Below are 8644 nucleotides of genomic sequence, written 5' to 3' on the forward strand. Positions count from 1 at the left end.
TGTGCCTCTCATACAGATTACTGCTATGAAGCAACCCAGCAACGCACTGAAAGACAATTTTCACCATTACCAACAAGGATGGTATCACAGAATTCCTATATTGACCATCTTTGTTTTGTATAGCCTGTAATACCAAGCTCCGATTAGCGAGACTCCACTGTACCAGCTCTCCCGAACATGGAAGAGACAGCAAGGTATACACCGGCTGTACACTCCAGAAGGCCAACATTTCCTTCAGCAGGTCTGTTATAAAAAGACAGCCTGACTCCACACATAAGACCTTCCTGGAGACATGGAGACACTCATTTACTGATGCCTCAGAGGTGGTGCTTCTTGAAGAGGCTTCCTCTCGGCTCAAGGTACCCAACACAATAACCTGGGGCTCTCCCAGAGCGTAACCAGGTGTGGGATTCACCCAAATACTCTGAGGCTCAGTGTCAATGAGCTCTTCCACATCTTCTCTATGGATATCAATTTGGTATACTACACCATTAACTCTTTTATGGGCTGTGGGCAAAACTTCTGCTGAGTGTTTATCCTCAGCGATGCCTTTTACCAATGGTGGGTTAATTTTGGCAGCAACAGGAGCGCCCTGGACTAATAGCTGCTCCACAGTCACTCTATTCAGCACAGCAGAAGTTGTGTCCACTTCATTGTTGGCAACAGAGGTATCTTTTATTAATGCCAACAAGCTTGTTGCCCATCTGTCCCAGTCCATCGTCCCTGTGATCCCATCAGAGGTACTACGCAGTACCACTCCAACCGCTGAAGGAGACACAGAGGGACAGAGTGGCTCTGTATCACACCCATTACCTATATCTTCATTATCCATATCACAATGGGAGACTCCTTTTCTAGGCACAGCAGGTTGCAATTTCCTACTCTCACCACCATGAGCTAGTGGCGTGTTATTCACTACAAAAACTTTTGCATTAGTGGATTGCATTAACCCATCATCATTATGAATATGTTCATACCTTTTAGATTCACCATTGCCACACTGAAATAACAAATTCTCACCACTCAATTCAGATACAGTCTGGTCCACCAGAGCAACACCATAGTTATCCTGGGTTACCTTAACCACTGTTGCTAGGGGAGATAACACATCCTGCTTAGTGGTCACCCCTACTACATTTAATTCAGCACTCTCTTCAGAGGACATTGGTGCAACCCCAATATCAGTACTCTTCACATTGACATTTTTAACCGTTGCCTCCCCACTAAACAGAGCATTATACAGAGGCAAGTCTTTCTCATGATCACCCGCAGTGGGTTTCCCAACTGGGAGTATCCCAAAATTATAGCAGAGAGTCTCAAAGTCAGTCTCAATCAGTGCATTAGTGTCTCTCACATTTATCTCAAAAGTACCAGTCTTACCCATCACTTCAACAGGCTTCACCTTCTTCACTTGAGTGCGTGGGATCTGGATCCTTTCTGTCATCTCCTCTCTTTGGCCAGCCAGTTCATCCATGCAGCTATAGGATGATACTGTGGCAGGCACTTCTGACTCCTTGGCACCCCCTGCAGGCACAACAGGTACTTCCTCACTGTTGCTAGAGGTGGCTGCCAACATTTTTAAACACAAACCTTGGCTTGCAGCTTAAGACTTTTGCCCAGTAGCACTCTCATCAGTGGTATTCCATAAGCGGGGGCAGGTAAAGATACCATGCCCAAACTGACCACATTCCAGGCAGGGTATGGTTCCACCGACAACCTTCTTGGGATATGGAACCACATCTCCCTTGTAGCCCCTTCTCCTGGTTGGCAGGCTGTCTCCTGTTGCTATGGGAGATGGCACTCTCCCAGCTGAACTTTGTGGGTTCCTCCAGATGCGCTGAACTCTCATCTCGGCGTTGCCACAATCCTCTGCAGATGACTCTTCTCTCACAGGGTCCACAGGTCTGAAGTCACAGGTGTTGCTATTGGCAACCACATTCTTCTGAAACTTTGAGGCAGCCTGCTGCTCCTTCATGGAACTCCAAGCAGGCTTCCCAATTGTATACCCAGACCTTTGTCTGGTTGTGTCACCTTGCACTAGAAGCTGGGATAAAGGGCACTTGGAGACAGTGTGCCCCCATTCACTGCACCGTAAACAGCGCTCTTGCGACAGTATCTTGGCCGAACTTCCAACATTGCATCCTCTTTCAGGCTTAGTACTCTGCACACAGAAAACTGGTTTCCTTTCACCAGCATTGCCAGGGACAACAGCATGCACTTCCCACTGTGGCAAACTTTGTGCAGCCATGTATGGGGCTTGTTCTGGTGGTAACAACCCCTCCAGCCACAGGGCTCTGTCTCTCATTTCAGAAAATCTTGCTTCTTTTTTTGCACAGTCCATCAACACAATGGAGCACTGTCTCTTTAAGGAAAGTTCCTTTTCTCTGCAGGATCTCCTCACCTGCACACACTGATAGTGTAGAGTCATGCACCAAACACAGTTCAACACATGAACTTACTTCCTTGCTGGGATCTCTAGTTCTGCCCGCATCCTCCACCATATGTGGGACCTCGCTTCAAGTGGTAGAGCTCTTCTTCAAAACACACAGCAACTCGCTTATTTTTTAAGGGCCTGTTTGCCCACTTTTATTTAAGAAAGTTCAAACAACCAAAATTCTTCCCACGCAGGGGTATCCACCATCACACGAATTCAAATGAACAGTATTCAGCCTCCTGGCTTGTACGCAGTTTTAAGTCTGCCTCCTGCAAACTCTTCCCAAAGTATGGCACTAGCACACAGCTAGTCTGGCTTCCACCTCTCCTAGGTGTAGCCCACCTGACTCCGTTTGCCGGGGTGGAGCCCTCCTGCCTGCCGGGTTGAGAATCCAAGGTTCTCAGCTTTATTTTGGCCGTGGCAGGACACCGCACTGCCACTATATATATATATATATATATATATATATATAGCGCTTTCTCTGCAGCATCTGAAAGCTGGATTCTTCTCTCCCTCCTGCTGGGAATCAATCCCAGTAATTGCCCCCCACCCACCATGCCAATTGCCCTCCCTGTGCACATCTGATTCACATAGCTGCCTGGGGCCCCACAATGCCGGCTTCCCTCCTCTCCTTCCCACCAGAAGCTGCAAGAACACAATAGGATCCTTCAGGATGGAGAGTGGGGAAAGGGTCCGGTAAATATGTCACATTAACCAGCCCCTTCCTCTCCTAAATTAACACAATGAGTAATTAGTATTGATCACTGTGTTCATTCATAACTGAAGCATAGAAAACTGTTTGGTTTTTTTTTAAGTGGGTCCTGTCAAGTTGGCTGTAGGGGGCCCCGTGGTTTCTAACAGCAGCCCTGCCCAGAGCCTCCGTGTGCATTAATCTCTCTGCTTTTTAAGCTTTACTTTGTATCTTTTCTCTTTTAAACAAACTTTCACAACTTTCAACCCTGAGTAGAGGTCATTCATCTCCTTATCACAGGCATGGTCCACCATTGTCACTGTGTCACGATAGAAGGTCAGGTTCAGAGACCAGTTGCTACAGCAGTGTAAGGCTTACCTGAGACCAGCAGGATTGGTACACCAGCGGCCCACCCTGGGAATGACGCAGGCTCACCTGAGGCGTGGGGTCTAAGCATCCACCGGTCTTCCCCAGAGCTCCTAATGGTGGAGATGGATTTGGCTGCGTGTGAATGCCAGGTCGCAGATCTCAGGATCACCCCACCAGGGAATGAGTAGGCTGGAAACCAAAAGCGGATCAAACAATTCAGGGATCAAACAGAAGCGGAGTCAGTCACAAGCCAAGGGTCGGTCACCAATGGTAGTAGATAGGATGAGGCAGAATCGTAGTCAGTAGCAAGCCAAAGGTCGGTAACGTAGATGAAGACAGCAGCAGGACCAGTAAGCGGGATATTGGCTGGGAAGGCACAATAATCTGGCAATCAGGAAGTGCAGAGACATGGCTTTTATAGGAAGTTCATGGGAGGAGCAAGGAGTTCAAGGATCAAGACAAAACAGGGTAAAGGCAGGATCATCCAAAGAATTGTCAAGGGAGCTGTCCAGCATTCCAGGTGGCTCAGTGAGAACTAACACTGTCTCTCACCGCAGAAGACCCAGGTTCGATTCCAGGCTCTGACACACTGTGTGGGGGGGCAGAAATATGATGTACAATCATGTGAGACTATAGTGATTGGGTTTACTTCTACATTTTATTTTAGCAGATGCAGATATGGTAGCACACAATGCCTGCTTACTGGCTGCACTCACTTCTACCTCTGGAACACGTTCTCACTTCAGGGCTGCCATATAAAATCCTAGTAATTGTCTCAGCACAAATACAGGTATGGCATATGATGGACCAATGAAACATGCAGTAAAGAAAATATTATTATTATTGTACAGGATTTATGACACCAACAGTTTGCTCAGCACTTTACAATATAACGGGAGACAATACAGCAACAATACAGATCAATACAAGAGGGCTGGTGGTACAAAAGATAGTAACTGTGAGGGATGGACTGGTAGGAAGAGTAGAAGATTCCATTATTAGCTGAGGGCAGGATAGGCTTCCCTGAAGAGATTTTCAGAGATTGCCTAAAATTGAGCAGAGTAGGCAATTGTCTGATAAATTGGGGTAGAGAGTTCCAGAGGATGGGGGAAGCTCTGGAGAAATCCTGGACATGAGCATGGGAGGAGGAGACAAGGGAGCTAGAGAGTAGGAGGTCATGCGCGGAGAGTACGGTTTGGGTGATATTTGGAGACAAGGTTGGTGATGTAATTTGGGGCGGAGTTATAAATGGGTTTATATGTTATTATTAATGTTTTGAATTATATTTGTTGGGAAATGGGAAGCCAGTGGAGGGATTGGCAGAGAGGGGTGGAGGACATTGAGTGGAGGCCAGTGGAGGGATTGGCAGAGAGGGGTGGAGGACATTGAGTGGAGGCCAAAGGAGGGATTGGCAGAGAGGGGTGGAGGACACTGAGTGGAGGCCAGTGGAGGGATTGGCAGAGAGGGGTGGAGGACACTGTGTGGAGGCCAATGGAGGGATTGGCAGAGAGGGGTGGAGGACACTGAATGGAGGTCAGTGGAGGGATTGGCAGAGAGGGGTGGCTGATACAGAATGGTTAGTAAGGTGGGTGAGTCTGGCAGCAGCATTCATGATAGACTGAAGAGGGGATAGCCTGCGATGAGGTAGGACAATGAGGAGGGAGTTACAATAGTCAAGGTGAAAGATAACCAGGGAGGGAATTGGTTGCTTAGTGGTTTCCGAGGTTAAGAAAGTATCTTGGAGATGTTGTGGAGGTGTCTACAAGAGTAGTCTACAAGAGTTGGATAGTGATTGGATTTGGGGCTGAAAGGACAGATGGGAGTCCAGGATTACACCTAGTACCCTGGCCTGAGGGGAGGAACCAGGGGCGGACTGACCATTCAATCACTCAGGCACTGCCCGAGGGCCCGTGGTCACTAGGGGGCCCCATGAGATGCCCTTGGTACCTTTCATTAGCTTTTTAATAGGCTTTTTTGGGTGTTGGCGAGGACAAAGGGGCTCCGTGATCCTCTATTGCCCGGGGACCCCAGGAGTTGTCAGTCTGCCCCTGGGAGGGACTGATGGTTGTATTGTTGGTCGTATATTCTGATAAGTGTGGTACATGGCTCCTCCTCTGCACCCGGGATAAGGACACCTTACCATAGAACACAGTATAAGGGTGTCTCATCTTTCCCAAGAGAACTAATGCTGCTGCCTATATCAGTATAAAATACACACATTTATCACTCATACTGGAGTTCTTTATTTTCTTGTATCAGTTCATGAGTTCATTAATAGCAATAACTGTATAGAAAATGCAATGCAATAAGGAAAAAGTCATCGGTTTAATTATCAGCACAATTCGAGGTCTCCTGTGACTGTATTGATAATCAGAGCTGACCCTGAACCCCACATCACCGAACATTCGGGGTAACAACTCCCATCTTTATAATCCTGGAATTCTGTGCAGGATACAAAGTCACCAGAGCACTTCCATCATCTATAGTTACCTTTACCTGTACTTGGAATATCTCCTGTAATGGTGAGCTACAGTGACGCCTGCACTGAATATTCCAAATCTTCTCACGGTGGCTGAAAGAATTTCCTCCAATGAAAGGCAAGTAAAAGGAAGAAGTCAGTTACTGATTAGTCTAGAGCAGTGGTCTCCAAACTGCGGCCCGAGGGCCGGATGCAGCCCTTTGCTTGCTTTTATTTGGCCCTTGGAGCACTATTTCATCCTCTGATACCAACAATGGGGCATAATTCCCCCTACTGACACCAAATGATGGGGCACAATTCTTCCCAATGGCACCAATGATGGGGCACAATTTCTCCCAATGACACCATCAAGGGGGGCCCAATGACCCCACTGATGGAGCACATTTCTTCTCACTGGCACCAACAATGGGGCACAATTCCTCCCACTGACTAAAGATGGGGCATTGTTTTCTTCCCCACTAACATTGGGACCTTTTCTACTCCCAGTGACCACAGTCTGCCCCCCCCCCTAATATCTGAAGGACAGGAAGTTGGTCCTTTGTCTAGAAAGTTTGGAGACCCCTGCTCTAGAGTGTTCTAATACAATGATATTTTTACTTTTCAGTGGGAAAGGGAATGGAAAGGGAAAAGGGAAAGGGAAGGGAAAAGGAAAGGAAGAGAAGGGAAGGGGAAGGTAAAGGTAAAGAGAAAGGGAAGGGGGAGAGGAAGGGGGAAGAAAAGTAAAGGAAAGGGGTGGAGAAGAGATGAGCAAGGGAAGGGAAAGGGATGGAAAGGGGAAGAGAAGGGGATGGGAAGGGGAAAGGGATGAGGAGGAGAAAGGAAAGGAAAATGTAAAGGGAACTGGAAGGGGAAAGGGAAGAGAAAGGAAGGAGAGGAGAGGGCAGTAGGAAGGGACAAGGGGAAGAGAAGAGGAAGTGAAAGGGAAGGGTAGGAGAGGAGATGTAGAAGGGAAGTAAGGGAATGGGAAGATAAAGCGAAACGGAAGAGGAAGGGGGAGGTAAGTAAAGGAAAAGGATCTGAAAGAGATGAACAAAGGAAGGGAAGGGGATGGAAATGGGAAGGGAAGGTGAAAGGGGAAAGGGGAAAGGAAAGGAAAAAAAGAAGGTAAAGGGAACTGGAAGGGGAAAGGGAAGAGTAAGAAAGGGAAGGGGAGGAGAGGGCAGTAGGAAGGGAAAAGGGGAAGGCAAGAGGAAGTGAAAGGGAGGAGTAGGAGATATAGAAGGGAAGTAAGGGAAGAGAAAAAGGGAAGGGAAGGGACGGGGGATGGGAAGGAAAGGAACAATATTTTAGTCTGGCATCTAAAGGAAAAAAGTTACAATTAGAAACAAATTACTCATAACACCTCAAATCCATTAATATATTTACTTTTTAATTTTTACAGGTACTTATATATTATCAGGTATAACATGCAAGTTTACAACAATATATTTTCCCATCTTCCCTTTCTCTTGTATGGATAAAGGATTCTGAGCTTTCCAACTCAACATGTGTGGTATATAACGTATACAGTATACGTCTTTACAAACTTTTCTTTATTTTTTTGTTTCGATTTAAAGAAATATTTGCACCCACGACTTCTACTTAGGATCTTTTTCTTTTCTCTCCACCTGTCACCCATACATTTATGTACATAATATATACTACAGTCAGGTCCATAAATATTGGGACATGGACACAATTCTAAAATTTTTGGCTCTATACACCACCACAATGGATTTGAAATGAAACGAACAAGATGTGCTTTAACTGCAGACTGTCAGCTTTAATTTGAGGGTATTTACATCCAAATCAGGTGAACGGTGTAGGAATTACAACAGTTTGCATATGTGCCTCCCACTGGTTAAGGGACCAAAAGTAATGGGACAGAATAATAATCATAAATCAAACTTTCACTTTTTAATACTTGGTTGCAAATCCTTTGCAGTCAATGACAGCCTGAAGTCTGGAACGCATAGACATCCCCAGACGCTGGGTTTCATCCCTGGTGATGCTCTGCCAGGCCTCTACTGCAACTGTCTTCAGTTCCTGCTTGTTCTTGGGGCATTTTCCCTTCAGTTTTGTCTTCAGCAAGTGAAATGCTCAATCGGATTCAGGTCAGGTGATGGACTTGGCCATTGCAGAACATTCCACTTCTTTCCCTTAAAAAACTCTTTGGTTGCTTTTGCAGTCTGCTTTGGGTCATTGTCCATCTGCACTGTGAAGCGTCCAATGAGTTGTGAAGCATTTGGCTGAATATGAGCCGATAATATTCCCGAAACACTTCAGAATTCATCCGGCTGCTTCTGTCAGCAGTCACATCATCAATAAATACAAGAGAAGCAGTTCCATTGGCAGCCATACATGCCCACGCCATGACACTACCACCACCATGATCACTGATGAGGTGGTATGCTGAGGACCATGAGCAGTTCCTTCTCCATACTCTTCTCTTCCCATCACTCTGGTACAAGTTGATGTCGGTCTCATCTGTCCATAGGATGTTGTTCCAGAACTGTGAAGGCTTTTTTAGATCTCATTTGGCAAACTCTAATCTGGCCTTCCTGTTTTTGAGGCTCACCAATGGTTTCCATCTTGTGGTGAACCCTCTGTATTCACTCTGGTGAAGTCTTCTCTTGATTGGTGACTTTGACACACATACACCTACCTCCTGGAGAGTGTTCTTGATCTGGCC

This window comes from Staurois parvus, unplaced genomic scaffold, assembly GCF_062004578.1.
Source record: "Staurois parvus isolate SC_StPar_1 unplaced genomic scaffold, SC_StPar_1.0 ptg000311l, whole genome shotgun sequence".
Lineage (NCBI taxonomy): Eukaryota > Metazoa > Chordata > Amphibia > Anura > Ranidae > Staurois > Staurois parvus.